This window comes from Sus scrofa, chromosome 11, assembly GCF_054392235.1.
Source record: "Sus scrofa isolate SSC_HxYL_T2T_F1_AM1 chromosome 11, Sscrofa_HxYL_maternal_Yorkshire_Landrace_v2.0, whole genome shotgun sequence".
NCBI classification, from domain to species: Eukaryota; Metazoa; Chordata; class Mammalia; order Artiodactyla; family Suidae; genus Sus; species Sus scrofa.
This window is the reverse complement of record NC_139393.1, coordinates 55,238,071-55,251,476: the sequence shown is the minus strand read 5'-3', so window position 1 is coordinate 55,251,476 and position 13,406 is coordinate 55,238,071. Positions and strand designations below refer to the sequence as shown.

Sequence of the window (13,406 nt, the reverse complement as noted above, 5' to 3'; positions counted from 1 at the left end):
AAGAGGGGCTGAGAGTCAGATTGCTAAATTCTTCTTTCAGAACCAAATATAAATTGTTTTTAGTAGATGATAACAATATCCCAGATTGCAAAATTAGTTAAAAATTTTATATACACGGGAGTTCCCATTGTGGTGCAGTGATTAACGAATCCAACCAGAAACCATGAGGTTGCAGGTTCGATCCCTGGCCTCACTCAGTGGATTAAGGATCCAGCATTGCCATGAGCTATGGTGTAGGTCACAGACGTGGCTCAGATCCTGTGTTGCTGTGGCTGTGGTGTAAGCCAGCAGCTATGGCTCTGATTAGACCCCTAGCCTGGGAACCTCCATATGTCACGAGTGCAGCCCAGAAAAGACAAAAAAAAAAGCCAAAGAAAGAAAAAAGAAAAAAATTTTTATACACAACATCCATTATTCAATAGAAAATAATCTGGCCCATGAGTAACAAAGCAATGTGAGTGAAACCAAGGAAATGCAAACCGACAAAAGGAACAGACATATGGACTATCCAAATAATGGAGCTATCACTAAGACTTTATATACAGTTATCATAGCCATGAAGATAAAAGATAAGACTGAGGATTTTTCTGGAGTAAACTAAAAGTAACAAATAAAAACCAAATAGAAATGCTAAGATTAAAAGAACTAATAATAGTTGATAAAGTGCATAGTAGATTAGACACAGTTGAAAGGAGAATAAATGAAGTAGGAAATCCATCAGAAAAATACATAGTTTGCAACAATGAAGAAAATGAATAAAAAATAATGGGATAGTCATAAAGGTTACCATGCAAAAGTCCACTATGTATGCACTGAAGTTCTATTTTAAAATAAGGAGAGGAAAAATTGGAAAGGAGTGATTTTAAAAAATCAAGGCACAATTTCAAGAAAACTTACAAACCACAAACTATATCAATACAAAGAGGACGACACACAGATGCAAAAACTGCTATAATCCAAAGACAAAAAGGCAAACTTAAAAGCACCCACAGAAAAAAAATATTGACATATAACCATGAAATAAGCAGGAATTCATCCCTGAAGGTGACGTCAAAACACAAGCAGGAGTTCCCATTGTGGCTCAAATCTGACCCATCCATGAGGATGCAGGTTTGGTCCCTGGCCTCTCTCAGTGGGTTAAGGATCCAGCATTGCTGTGAGCTGTGGTATAGGTCGCAGATGCAGCTCAGATCCAGAGTTGCCGTGGCTCTGGTGTAGGCCGGCAGCTGTAGCTCTGAATAGACCCCTAGCCTGGACTCTCCATATGCCATGGGTATGGCCCTAAAAAAGACCAAAAAAGAAAAAAAAAAAGCAATAGAAGCCTCAAAGTGTTAAAAGAAAACAACTTCCAACAGGGATTTCTATACACACACAAAAAATGAATGAAGTTGAAATTTTAAAATTTTCAGAGAAATATAAATTAAGAGTATCACCAATGGGCCGTACTACAGAATAGAGTTAAGGCAGTTTTCTAGGCAGAAGGAAATGTTTCCAAATGAAAGACTGGACATGCTAGGAAAAAGGAAAAGTAACTTTAGGAAAGGGTAAAAATCGGATAAATCTAAATGCATATTGTCTGTATAAAGCAATAATCATAATAGAGTTGTTTGTTTTGCTTTTTAGAGCCACAGGTACAGCATATGGAAGTTCCCAGACTAAGGATTGAATCAGAGCTACAGCTTCTGGCCTACACCACAGCCATAGCAACAAAGAATCCTTAACCCAATGAGCGAGGCCAGGGATTGAACCTGCATCCTCCTGGATACTAGTTGGGTTTGTTTCTGCTGATCCACAATGGGAACTCCTGAGTTTCGATTTACCTAATAAACACAACGAAACTATACTAAAACATTTGCATTAAAAATATGTACTATGATAAAAATAAGCATTATATGCATGAAATTTTAAAACAGAGGAGAGTGGCTAATTCACTCATTTCTCATTTAAAAGAGCTTGAAAAGTCATTATGAAGAACATAACATTTGGGGAGCTCCCTGATGGCTCAGCTGGTTAAGAATCTGCCATTGTCCCTGCCATGGCTCAGGTTGCTGCTGTAGGGTAGATTCGATCCATGGTCCAGGAACTTTTGCATGCTGCATTCCACATGCCATGGGCATGGCCAAAAAGAAAAAGAAAAACAAACAAACAAAAAGCCCCATAACATTTGAACTTGGTCTGGAAGGGGTAGAGGTAGGAGGACTTTTCAGGCAGGGGCAGTAATGTGAGCAAAGGACATGGACAAGAAATAATCTGAAATGTGAGTGAACTACATGCAGAAGAGTGTGACTACAGCAAAGGGCTAGAGGGGGTCAAGGTTGGAAATAAAGTGAGGAGCCAGGGTATGGAGTGCCATTGCCTTCCACCAAGAGATTTTGGCCTTATACTGTACTGGCATGTAATCTACAGCCTATCCATCCTATTCAGTCTTCACAATAAAAGACTGCTTTTCACAAGGCATGTAAGTGAATGTCACCTTTAGATCTGTGGTCAAGTTATTCTTGAACCACCATTAGCTTTGTGTTTCATAAAGGTTTCCCAGCATACAGATGAAGCATACATCCATTGCAGGGATGGAAAGCTAGATCTAGTAACATATCAATTAAAAGACTATCACAAGGGTCTGGGTGAGAGATAAGGAAGAACTATGGGGAGAGAATCCAAATTGCTATGAATCCTCTGTTGGACTGTGTTGAACACACACACACACACACCACCACCACCACAACCCAGGAGCACTAGGAGACTACGACACTGATGGAGAAAACAGAAAACACAAGCTCCCAGGAGGGAAGGTGTCCACTCACAAAAACCATCACAGGGCCTTCAGCCTTTGCCTTCAGTAGAGACCCACCTCCTGGCCCATGAAAATTTCCCAATTTAATATGTAATAAAGAAGAATCAAGGACAGCCAGAACTTTCAGTTTTCAGAAACACTAATAACTCCCCTGGCTCAAATCCCATCTTCGGGATGCTGATCCTGTTTGTTTCCACCATTCCATAGCAACCAGGGCTTCTTCTAGCTCACTGCTGAGCCCGCTTCTAACTTGTCATTGCCTGAAGAGGCTGCTGGCCACCTGACACACACAGAATATGATTCAGAATCCAAAGAGCAGGGCCAAGAGGCACCATTTGGGAAACAATCCAAATTAGTGACACCATCTGTCTCTTCTTCTACTAATGTCATACCACCCACCCTGCATTTTTAAAAGATGGGAAAAAAATGTAGGCCATTTAAAAATACAGAGGTAATTGGTCCCATTAGACTTCTACTTCCCCCATTCAGCAACACTGGCATCCACCTTCCACTGGTCACGCCAGCCCATAACTGAAAGCCATGAACTCTGGCTAGAAATCAGAGTGATTTCCCAAGACCCACCATCAACTTCTTCAGCTTTGCTTGTTTCTGAATTGGCCATTAATCCAACAAGATTTAAACTTTGAACAACTCCAATTTCAATTTCTTTCTCTGCCACCTCCAATTTTGCTGTTCATGAATTTTGCCTCTAATCATATCTTTGGACTCTGGTTCTCTAAGCTCCTGTCTACCATCTTCCTTGGGCAAAAACCACTGAACTTGGTAAAGGCCAAGAGGAGCCTAGCCCACTCCTGTTCCGTTTTGGCAAGTGATTAAGAAGTTTGACTAATTTGAGGCAAAATATAATAATGCTAAAGAATATATGATTTGGGATTTTCCCCCTTTTCATAAGGGAAGACAGAAGAATGAAATATCACTTTTAGCTGCAGGCATCAAGTTTCATGGAGCTGGTGGCATTTGTATTATGTTTTCTATTTTTCTAATAGAAAAATAGAAAACATTAATAGAGAGACATTGACTTAAGAGAAAAGAATTATGAGAACCAAACCTTTTGAGCCAGAGGGTGACTTGATCAAGTTCTGTGCACCTGTATGTGTAGGAGAATTCAGGAAGTGACATGAGAAAAAGAGAAGGGTACTTGGCTAGAAGAATAAGAAAATCTTCTAGAGATGTTGGGTCATAGTTATGGATATGGCACCAATAATTATAGTACTAAATGAATAAAATAAATTAGAAAAGTAAAAAACATTTCATTGTGAAAAAATACTACTACTGAAAAATATGGCAATTTCAGTCATGAACATTATTGATATAAATTTATTAAATCAGCAAAGTAACCCAATCGCCCATACACACACTTTTTTTTATTTTCCATCATGTTCTAAATCAAAAGACCAGAAAGTGAAGAAATGTTGTAAATCAGCTATACTTTAATAAAAAATTTAAATAAATGCTGTTATAAATTTCCAAAAATTAAATAAATATATTAAATCATTCTTTTTAATTTTTAAGGGATTCTTGAAAAGAAAAAAAAAAGATGGAGTGTGAGATTTGGCATGTGCTTGACTGAAAGTCCAAATTTTAATCTGGAAATAAGGTGGTTATTGAAACTGCCTGGAAAACATTTTGTTTCCCAAGCTTATGTTTGCATAAAGAAAACCTAGAGCAAATAGAAGAATAATCCTCTAGGTATGGTAAATATTATAGAAGATAATAAAAGACTGGACATAAAAGGCTCCACTGCCAAGAAAGATGGTGTAAGATATTATGCCAGAAAAAAATATTTGAGAAATATGCCATATCAACATGTATAGCATGGTCACTGCAACCCCGTGATTTAGCGTGGCCTAGAAATTTGAGTGCCTTCAAATGTACACATAAATATGGCAAATATAAAATTTTGATATAAATATAAAAATGACTGCCATGAGAAGAGTATGAATGGCAGGTTCCTATTTAGTAAATCACTGAATCAGTATATCAGGTTCAATGGCATGTCTTCTAAGATCTCTCCATTTAGTCAAATGAAACAAAACAATAATATCAAGCAAAACTACTCTTTACAGCACACTTACTGCCAGACACTATGCATGTGAGTCTTTCACGGGAGTTATCTCATTCATTCCTGTCAATATCCTCAGGAGGTTCCCCGTTAACAATGAGAAAGCTGAGACACAGAAAGATAAAGCTAGATATAGAGCAAAGAATAAAACAAGAATTGTTCCATAACCTGTGCTAAGCCTTCCACTACACTGCCCATGTTATATTGCTGTCTGGTCTCCTGTGAGATTGACAACAAAGAGTGAGAATGGCAAGAATAGGACAGAAGCATAAGGAAGTATATTAATCAGGATTAAATTTGACTCATAAGAGAGAACCCAAAACAGGGTTGTTGTTTAAAGAAATTTTTAAAAAATGCATTTTTCTTTCATGTGAGAGAAATTCAGAGTTAAACAGTCTGGGGCTGGGAAAGCAGCTCCGCAATGGCCAACCACCAGTCTCCTATCCTGCTGCTCTATTGTCCTTAGTATGTTGCTTCATATATCAAAACGGCTGCTTGAGCACCAGCCAGGGAGTACATAGGAGGAAGGGACAAAAAATATATAGCAAAGGCACTCATATTTTCTTTTAAGACTCTTCCTAGAAGTTGCTGCATAGCACTTCCACTTCCACTTCATTTTTCAGAACTAAGACATAGAAACATAGCTAGAACTGTAAGGAAGTACCAGAGATGTAGTCTTTATTTTGCACAACCACATATCCAATCAAAAAGTAGGTTTCATTACTGAGATAATAGAAGAGAGCAGATGTGGGGGAAGCAGCATGGCAAGATATGAGTTGATCAATGACCAGACATAGAGGTAAAAGAAGGGGAGGAGCCAGTGAGGCCCCTGGTGTTCTGATTCTTCCTGATTAGTGAGCAGAAAGGGAGTAATGCCTTAAGAATAGATGGGGTAGAAAGGAGAAAAAATAGACTGGGGAACAGCATAGAGGAAAGATGTTCTATGAATGAATATGATTTGAGTTATAGTACAGCAGAATTATGAACAGAAATTGAATCTTTAAAACAATGCTTTTTTTCATTACTGTAACTGTAAAAATCCAAGAGTAATTCTGAATCTATTTGAACATATAAATGTTAAGCATTCAAAGAAATTTAAGTATTTTTCCACTGGAGCACTTTTTAAAAATGTAAGTCATTCAAAGCATTAATAAGTATTCCAACCATTATTCTTCAGGCTTAACAATTACTACATTAACAAAAGAAATTCTGGTTCTTTAGTGAATATTGGGAAGATGGTTTCACACTGGGAGGAGGTTTTGAAAAGAAGAAAAATGAGCATTCTTAGAATCTAGGGTATCAAGCCCAGAGTCACTGAAGTCAGCAAAATAAAAGCCTGAATGCCATTTACCCAAGTTCAAGATCTTTCAAGGAGACCCAGAGGGGTAACATGAGCATGGAATGATTAACCAGCTTTAACGATTGGTGAACTGAGATTCCATGTGTTTCGCTCTAGCTTCACTTGGATACAGAAAAGAACCTATTAGAGAATGACCTTCGGCCAAATGCACAGCGTGTTGCTCTCTTCCAAAAGAAGCAGGAAATAAAAAGATGCTAAGTCAGATTTTTCTCCAACAGCTAAGACCATTTTTCAGGGCAGGAGTCATGTCCTTTCATATTTCTGCCACCCTTCTGCTTGACTCAGCAGCTATTACAGGGAAGTTTCTCAGTATAAGCGTGTTGAGAAGTATCCACTGAAGTGTTTTGCTCCAATCAGAATTTTGCTTTGTTTTAAGGACCTGAAGAGCACCCCATCAGCATCTGTATTTCTGGACCTGAAGGGGAAGAGGATGTAAAGTTCCTCAGATCCTGCCTACTCAGACACAATCATCCTTCAATGCCACTTCTGCATTTGAGGCTTCCAGGACTGCATCTATCTTTCCATCTTCTGAATGAATGCCTCATGTTTTTTTTGTTTGTTTTTTGTTTTGGTTTTGGTTTTGGTTCTGGTTTGTTTTTTTGGGGTTTTTTTTGTTGTTGTTTGGTCTTTTTAGGGTTGCACCCAGGGCATATAGAAGGTCCCAGGCTATGGATCGAATCAAAGCTACAGCTGCCCATCACAGCCACAGTCACAGGAACTCGGGATCCAAGCCGTGTCTGCAACCTATGCCACAGCTCATGGCAACACAGGATCCTTAACCCATTGAGCGGGGCCAGGGATCAAACCCACATTCTCATGCATCCTAGTCAGGTTCATTACCACTGAGCCACAATGGGAACTCCTGAATGCCTTAAGATTAACACACCTTTGGACCATGTAAGGCATTCATGACTCATCATTCAGCAGCTCTAGTCCAGAGTCAGTTTCACACTGGCTGGACAATCCATTGTGAAAATCAAACGTAGGCTGAAGATTATGTCATATCTTTAGTACTATGAAAAAAGTACGGAGAGCCACTCCTGTGACAATTTCACATTGAGTTAACTGTTCCTCATTTGCTAGTCTTGTTTCATTATCTAAATTGCAAGCTCCGTTAGGACCCACAGTGAGTCTCAAGTCTCTTGGCTTCCCCCACCCAGGGCCTAGCCCAGGGCTGTGTGCAAGGAAGTCTCTCTGTAAACACAATAACTGTGGAGGGCAGTCACTACAGTGGGAACAATCACCATAGTGGTTTCTTATTAAAAGGCTAAAGACCTGGTGGTTTCCAGAGGTGGTTGCCTGACCCAACATGCAGGCAATCTTTCATTTCTCTTCCCATGTACATTCATTTTTAGAGCAGGGCAAAGAAAAGCATCCTGGCCAGATTCTTCAGCAGCAAAGTTCATAAGGCAGCACAGACAACTGAGAGGAAGAGAAATCTAACCCCATGTGATTCCTGGAGCAGCGCTACCTGGAAGGAACTGGTCTGTCATTTAGCCCTTGTGCCTTTGTTTGTACTCTTTTGTTTCCTTTATTTGAAAAGGAAAGAATAATACTGATCAAAGTCGAACGGCACTGAATTTCTATCAAACTAACTTTAAGCCTGCCCTACACTATTAGGTGTAAATTGTTTCATATTCTTTACGATTACATATACTCCACACTTGGATATTCCGCTATTTCTGGATAAATGGGATCTACATGTTTTAGGAGGGGCGCTTCACTACTGAATTAATGTTTAATCCAGTAGTGTTACCAAGTTCTACGATATTTCACAAAGCCACTGTAGCCTCAGTAGTTGGTAGGCAGCTCATAAAAGAGAAACTTGGCAGAAGGGCCGTAGACACAAGCTGTGCCAGGGCAGGATGGTGAGAAGTATGGGAGCGGCCAAACCATCCTATGAGGAAGATGGAATGCATTTATAGCTTCTGCAGATACTGCCTCTGTAGGTGCTCCCTGGCTGACTCCTCCTCCACATTCCACTATCACTCCCCTAGTTCAGGATGGGTGCCTGGTGTTTAGGATGTGCATGAAAGGCTGGGAGGCAGGGAGGATGGAAAGGAGAAAAGACAGTAGCAGGTGTTGGAAAGAAAGCTTGGGGTCAGAATGGGAACACCCACAATGACACCGTACGGAGTTGGCAGCCTCCTCCTTCTCCAAATCATCCTTCATCCCGCCACCAAAGTTGTCTTTCCAGAATTCATGTTGGATCTTACTTCATCACTCTCCTAAACCCTTGACAAGCTCTCCATTGCTTAGTGGATACAGTCCAAACTCAACAATCAATACAATGCCCTGTACATTCTGACCCCAAGCTTTCTTTCCAACACCTGCTACTGTCTTTTCTCCTTTCCATCCTCCCTGCCTCCCAGCCTTTCATGCACATCCTAAACACCAGGCACCCAATTACATTTCCCCCAAGCACACCCCCTTTCTTGAAAATTTATTTCCACCAGCCTAGAATACTTCACATTCTTTTTGAGCATTCTACATGCCAGGAATTGGGCATTTAGCATTTAGCATTGATTCTCTGATATGAAAAAAAGAAGAACAATAAAATCCTACTTCTTATTTCAGGATACCAAATATCCTCTATGACCGCTTCCTCTGTCCTCTCACTCCTCAGGTTAGAATTAATTGAGCCTCTGTTTGGACCGCCACAGTATTTTACCTATCTACTCTACGATACTGACCTCAGCCTGACCAGAGGTAATTATTTCCTGAAAACTTTTACACTCTCTTTCCCATGCCAGCCAGAAGATTTTCTTTGCATTTAATAACTCTGCTCGCCTATTCTATTTTGATTTTTTAAACAGCATGTTATAAACACTTTGGTTTCAAGTCTTCCAGACTTACTTCTAAGCACATGAAAAATATACATGTTTGAGGGAGAGTGTGTATAAACAGACATATATTTTAACAAAACTGAGATAATATTCTTTAATGTTCACTATAAAAAATTTTTAAGTAAATTATTTAATTATATCATAAATTTGTAAAATGTGTAATATTTATTTGTAAGTTAATACTCTTCCGGAGTTCCCATCGTGGTGCAGTGGTTAACGAATCCGACTAGGAACCATGAGGTTGCGGGTTCGATCCCTGGCCTCGTTCAGTGGGTCAAGGATTCAGCATTGCCATGAGCTGTGGTGTAGGTTGCAGACGAGGCTCAGATCCCACGCTGCTGTGGCTCTGGTGTAGGCCAGCGGCTACAGCTCTGATTCGACCCCTAGCCTGGGAACCTCCACATGCTGCTGCGGGAGTGGCCCAAGAAAAGGCAAAAAAAGACAAAAAAAAAAAAATGCTCTTCCTTTTTACTTCAGTGTACCTTGAGGGCATTTCTACATTACAGGAACACAAAGAGCTACCTCTCTCTATTCATGGTTGCATAATACATATATATATATATATATATATATATATATATATACACACACACACACAAAATGTGTATATGCATATATGCCACAATTAATTTAACTGATCTCTTTTTTATAGACTAAATGTTTTCACTTAGAGTGAATTACAGAGAGTATTGCAATTAACCTCTTACATACAAGTATATCTTTGTGTGAAGTGGAATTTCTGGGTTAACCAGTTGGCACGTTTAATATTTTATACCCTTGCTAAATTTCTTGCCAAACATGTAGGGCTCATCTCTGTTCTACTTAACAGTCTAAAGAAAGACTTATGTCTGCTTTTTCTTAAACTTTGACAGTGCAACACATAAAAAAAAAATCATAACCTCAATGTGATTATAAATTCTCATTTTTCTACTTGAGAAACTGACCATAAACTCCTAAGTTGAGTGTTCATGCCCTTCTTTCTTCTTTTAACGGACTTTGATGTGCTTTACTCATTTTATATTGACTTTTACCTTTTAAAAATATTAATCCCTAAGATTTCTTTAAATAGCCCTTATTTGTCAGTTAGGGTACAAAAATTTTCAAGCTGTCACCTATTATTTTCTCTATATTTCTCTTATATGAATGTTTTTAATGTAATCTTTTTTATTTTTCTTTATGCTTCAGAATATTTTGTTATTCTTTGAGATGTTTTAGGTTATAAAATTTTTCAAGGTTCTCTTGTCCTTCTAATGCTTATTTTTTATCTTAATATAAACATTAAACTATTTGAATTTTATGTTTATACTGTGAAGTGGTGATATTATTTGCATATTTTTTTCCAAAACTATCAATAATGGCCCCTAAATTATAAAAAAAAAATAGTAGATTTTTACCCATTTGTTCGAATTTCCACCCTTATCCTATACTAGATTGTCACATATCTGTTTTTGGAGTTTCACTGTCCAAGAGAACAATTCTAAGGATGAACACTTCTATATCTATGCTGTTAATGTGGTGGCCACATGTAGCTATTGAGTACCTGAAATGTGATATGACTAAAACCTGAATTTTTTTTATCTTAGTTTTAATTAATTTAAGTATAAATAGCCACATGTGGCTAGTGGCTACCGTATTTGGATGGTGCAGATACAAACTATCTAGTCCTCAAACAGGACTCGATTTCTTCCATTACTAAAACTTTATTGTTGGATTTGGTTTATAGTAAAACAAACACCATCATTATTCTTCTTGTATCTTTAATTTTTTTTTTTGATTTTCTGGTGCCTTTGGTTTTCCAATCAAAGTTTAAAATTAGCTTCCTAAATTATCAAAAGGGGGGGCAGAAAGCATTTGTCACACTGGAATTAAGTAGATAAATTAGTTTGGGAAGAACTGACAATATGATATTAACTCTCATCTGGCATATAACGCATCTCTCCTTTAGGAAGATTTATAAAACCATCAGGGAGATTTTTATAGTTTTCTTCCCAGAAGTTTGTGAGGTAGAATGATGAATTTAGGAGACTATACCTAAATCCCTTGAACCTTACAGTCTGACCCATCTTTGCTGGGCACCCATTTACATGTCCCCTTAAGAACAATTTGCAAAGAAAATGGTCATGAGATTAACTTCATTGCACTCATGAAGGGGTGCTTTAAATGGAAATTAACTTCCACAGGAACACACTATAGATGACGCCAAGCAGGACACCCAGTGGTAATTGCACGGCACCTCCCATTTTTGAGGAAACTGTGATGTCCCAGGCCCTGTTTTAAGGGTTTTATGTGTATTAACTTATTTAATACACATAACAACCTTTTAAATAAAGGTAATTATTATCTTCATTTAACAGATGAGACAATTAGGAACGGAACTTGCCCTATGTTTAACCTACTACATCTTGAAGCTGGGCTTCAAATCTAGGCAGCCTCCCTCCAGAATGAAGTGTGCTCTCACCACCCAGCTTCCTGGCTCTCTGAGGATACCTGTTTTTTTGTTTTGTTTTGTTTTGTTTTTAACTTAGGGCCACACATGTTGCATATGGAGGTTCCCAGGCTAGAGGTCTAATGGGAGCCACAGTCACAGCCACACCAGATCTGAGCTACGTCTGTGACCTACACCACAGCTCACAGCAGCCGGATCCTTAACCCACTGAGCAGGGCCAGGGATGGAACCCACAACCTCCAGAATACTAGTTGGGCTCATTACCACTGAGCTACAACCGGAATTCATAAGGATGCCTTTGAAGTGGGATTTTGAGAATTGCCTGGGCTTGGTACCATTGAGTAGCTTTCCCCAAGCAGTAAGGAGCCTCTCTGGTTTAAAACTAAAGGGTGCAGCTAACATCAAAATAAAAGATTTCTCCATTTTATTTTTTATCATTATTTCTTACTATTCCCAAGCATTTTTCTATGATGGGTTAGAATTTTTTTATTATGTTTTCTAACAAGTTATTTCTGGTACAAGGGAATACTGCTGGTTTTTATATATGAATCTTATATTTACTAAAATCTTTTTTTATGTCTAATGGTTTTTCATGTCATCTGTGATAAAATCGCTATTTTAACTTATTAAAAATAGTTAACTTTGATGTCATATGTAATAAATAAAATTCTCTTCCTTTCCAGTATATATATGGCTTATTGATTTTTTCCACCCTTCTCAGGTTGACTAAAAATGCCAGAAAAATACTGAATACTAATCATCCTGTGTGTGCAAGAGTGGAAGGAAGGGTCATTTGAAATTATCCAAATAAATAACTTGTTCCTTAAGTCTATCTGTTTGGTGAATGTACATACACTTCTTCCTCCAGGAACCGCAAAGGACAAAATCAACAAACTCTAGGTACATGAGCACTGTCAGATTGCAAACTCTACAAAGATGGGGTTTCCATTCGAGGTCCCATTATTCTTTTGACCAAAGACTATGATGGAACTTCTCTGCAAAGACTGTGCATAAAACAAACAGAGCTCCAGCCTGGGGATGCTCAGTCTTAACACATAAAACCAGGAGGGAGCATTTTTACTCTTCTTTGGAAATTCTCTATGACCACCAGCCATATCAGTGCAATTGCAGGCTTCCCTCTGGATGAAACAAACACATAGCGAGCAGCAGCGCAGCCCATACTCGCCGGTGAGTTGGCACGTGGAAGACTGGGAGTTGAGGAAGGCATAATTCTTATCTTCAAGTTACTATCTACTAATAATAACCAACATAATGTCGGATAGGCTAAAACTTTACATGCTTTTCTCATCTCATTCTCAAAACAACACAACTTTATGCCCATTTTTACAATTAAGAACTTAAGTCTGTTCCTCATGGCCTTCCACCTGCCCAGTGATATAAAGCGGAAATGCAGTGACTTTTAATTATATCCTTTGAATATAATCCCTTTTAATTTAGAAACATGTATAATATTCCCTTTAGTCAACATGTTCTGAAATTTCATGGTAATGTGCATAGATTTCCCCCCACCCCACCCCATCCCCTTTTGTTTTTGTCTTTTTAGGGCTACACCTGCAGCATATGGAAGTTCTCAGGCTAGCAGGTGAATTGGAGCTACAGCTGCTGGCCTACGCCACAGCCACAGCAACATGGGATCCTTAACCCACTAGGCGTGGCCAGAGATGAAATTTGAATCCCCATGGATATTAGTTGGGTTCATTACCGCCGAGCCATGACAGGAATTCCTTTTCTCCCCTTTTATTGAAAGAGGGACATTCACTGGGCATTCGAGTAATTTTCTCAACCTGGAAATTCATGTCTTTTGATTCTGGGAATTTTTAAAAAATTCTTTATTTGATGATTTTCCTCCCTTATTT

The 13,406-nt window shown here is 38.6% G+C and overlaps 1 long non-coding RNA gene across 4 annotated transcripts in view; it reads right to left on the bottom strand.

Annotated features, from left to right (window-relative positions):
* LOC110255828 (uncharacterized) overlaps positions 1–13,406 on the bottom strand; it is a 153,970-nt gene that overhangs the window by 116,969 nt on the left and 23,595 nt on the right. The window contains exon 3 of one of the 4 annotated variants that reach the window (XR_014819649.1): positions 4,122–6,652. The exons of the other annotated variants lie outside the window; for them this stretch is intronic. This is a non-coding gene — a long non-coding RNA (uncharacterized LOC110255828). Of the gene's footprint in view, positions 1–4,121; positions 6,653–13,406 lie in introns of those variants that run through there. 4 annotated transcript variants of the gene reach the window in all.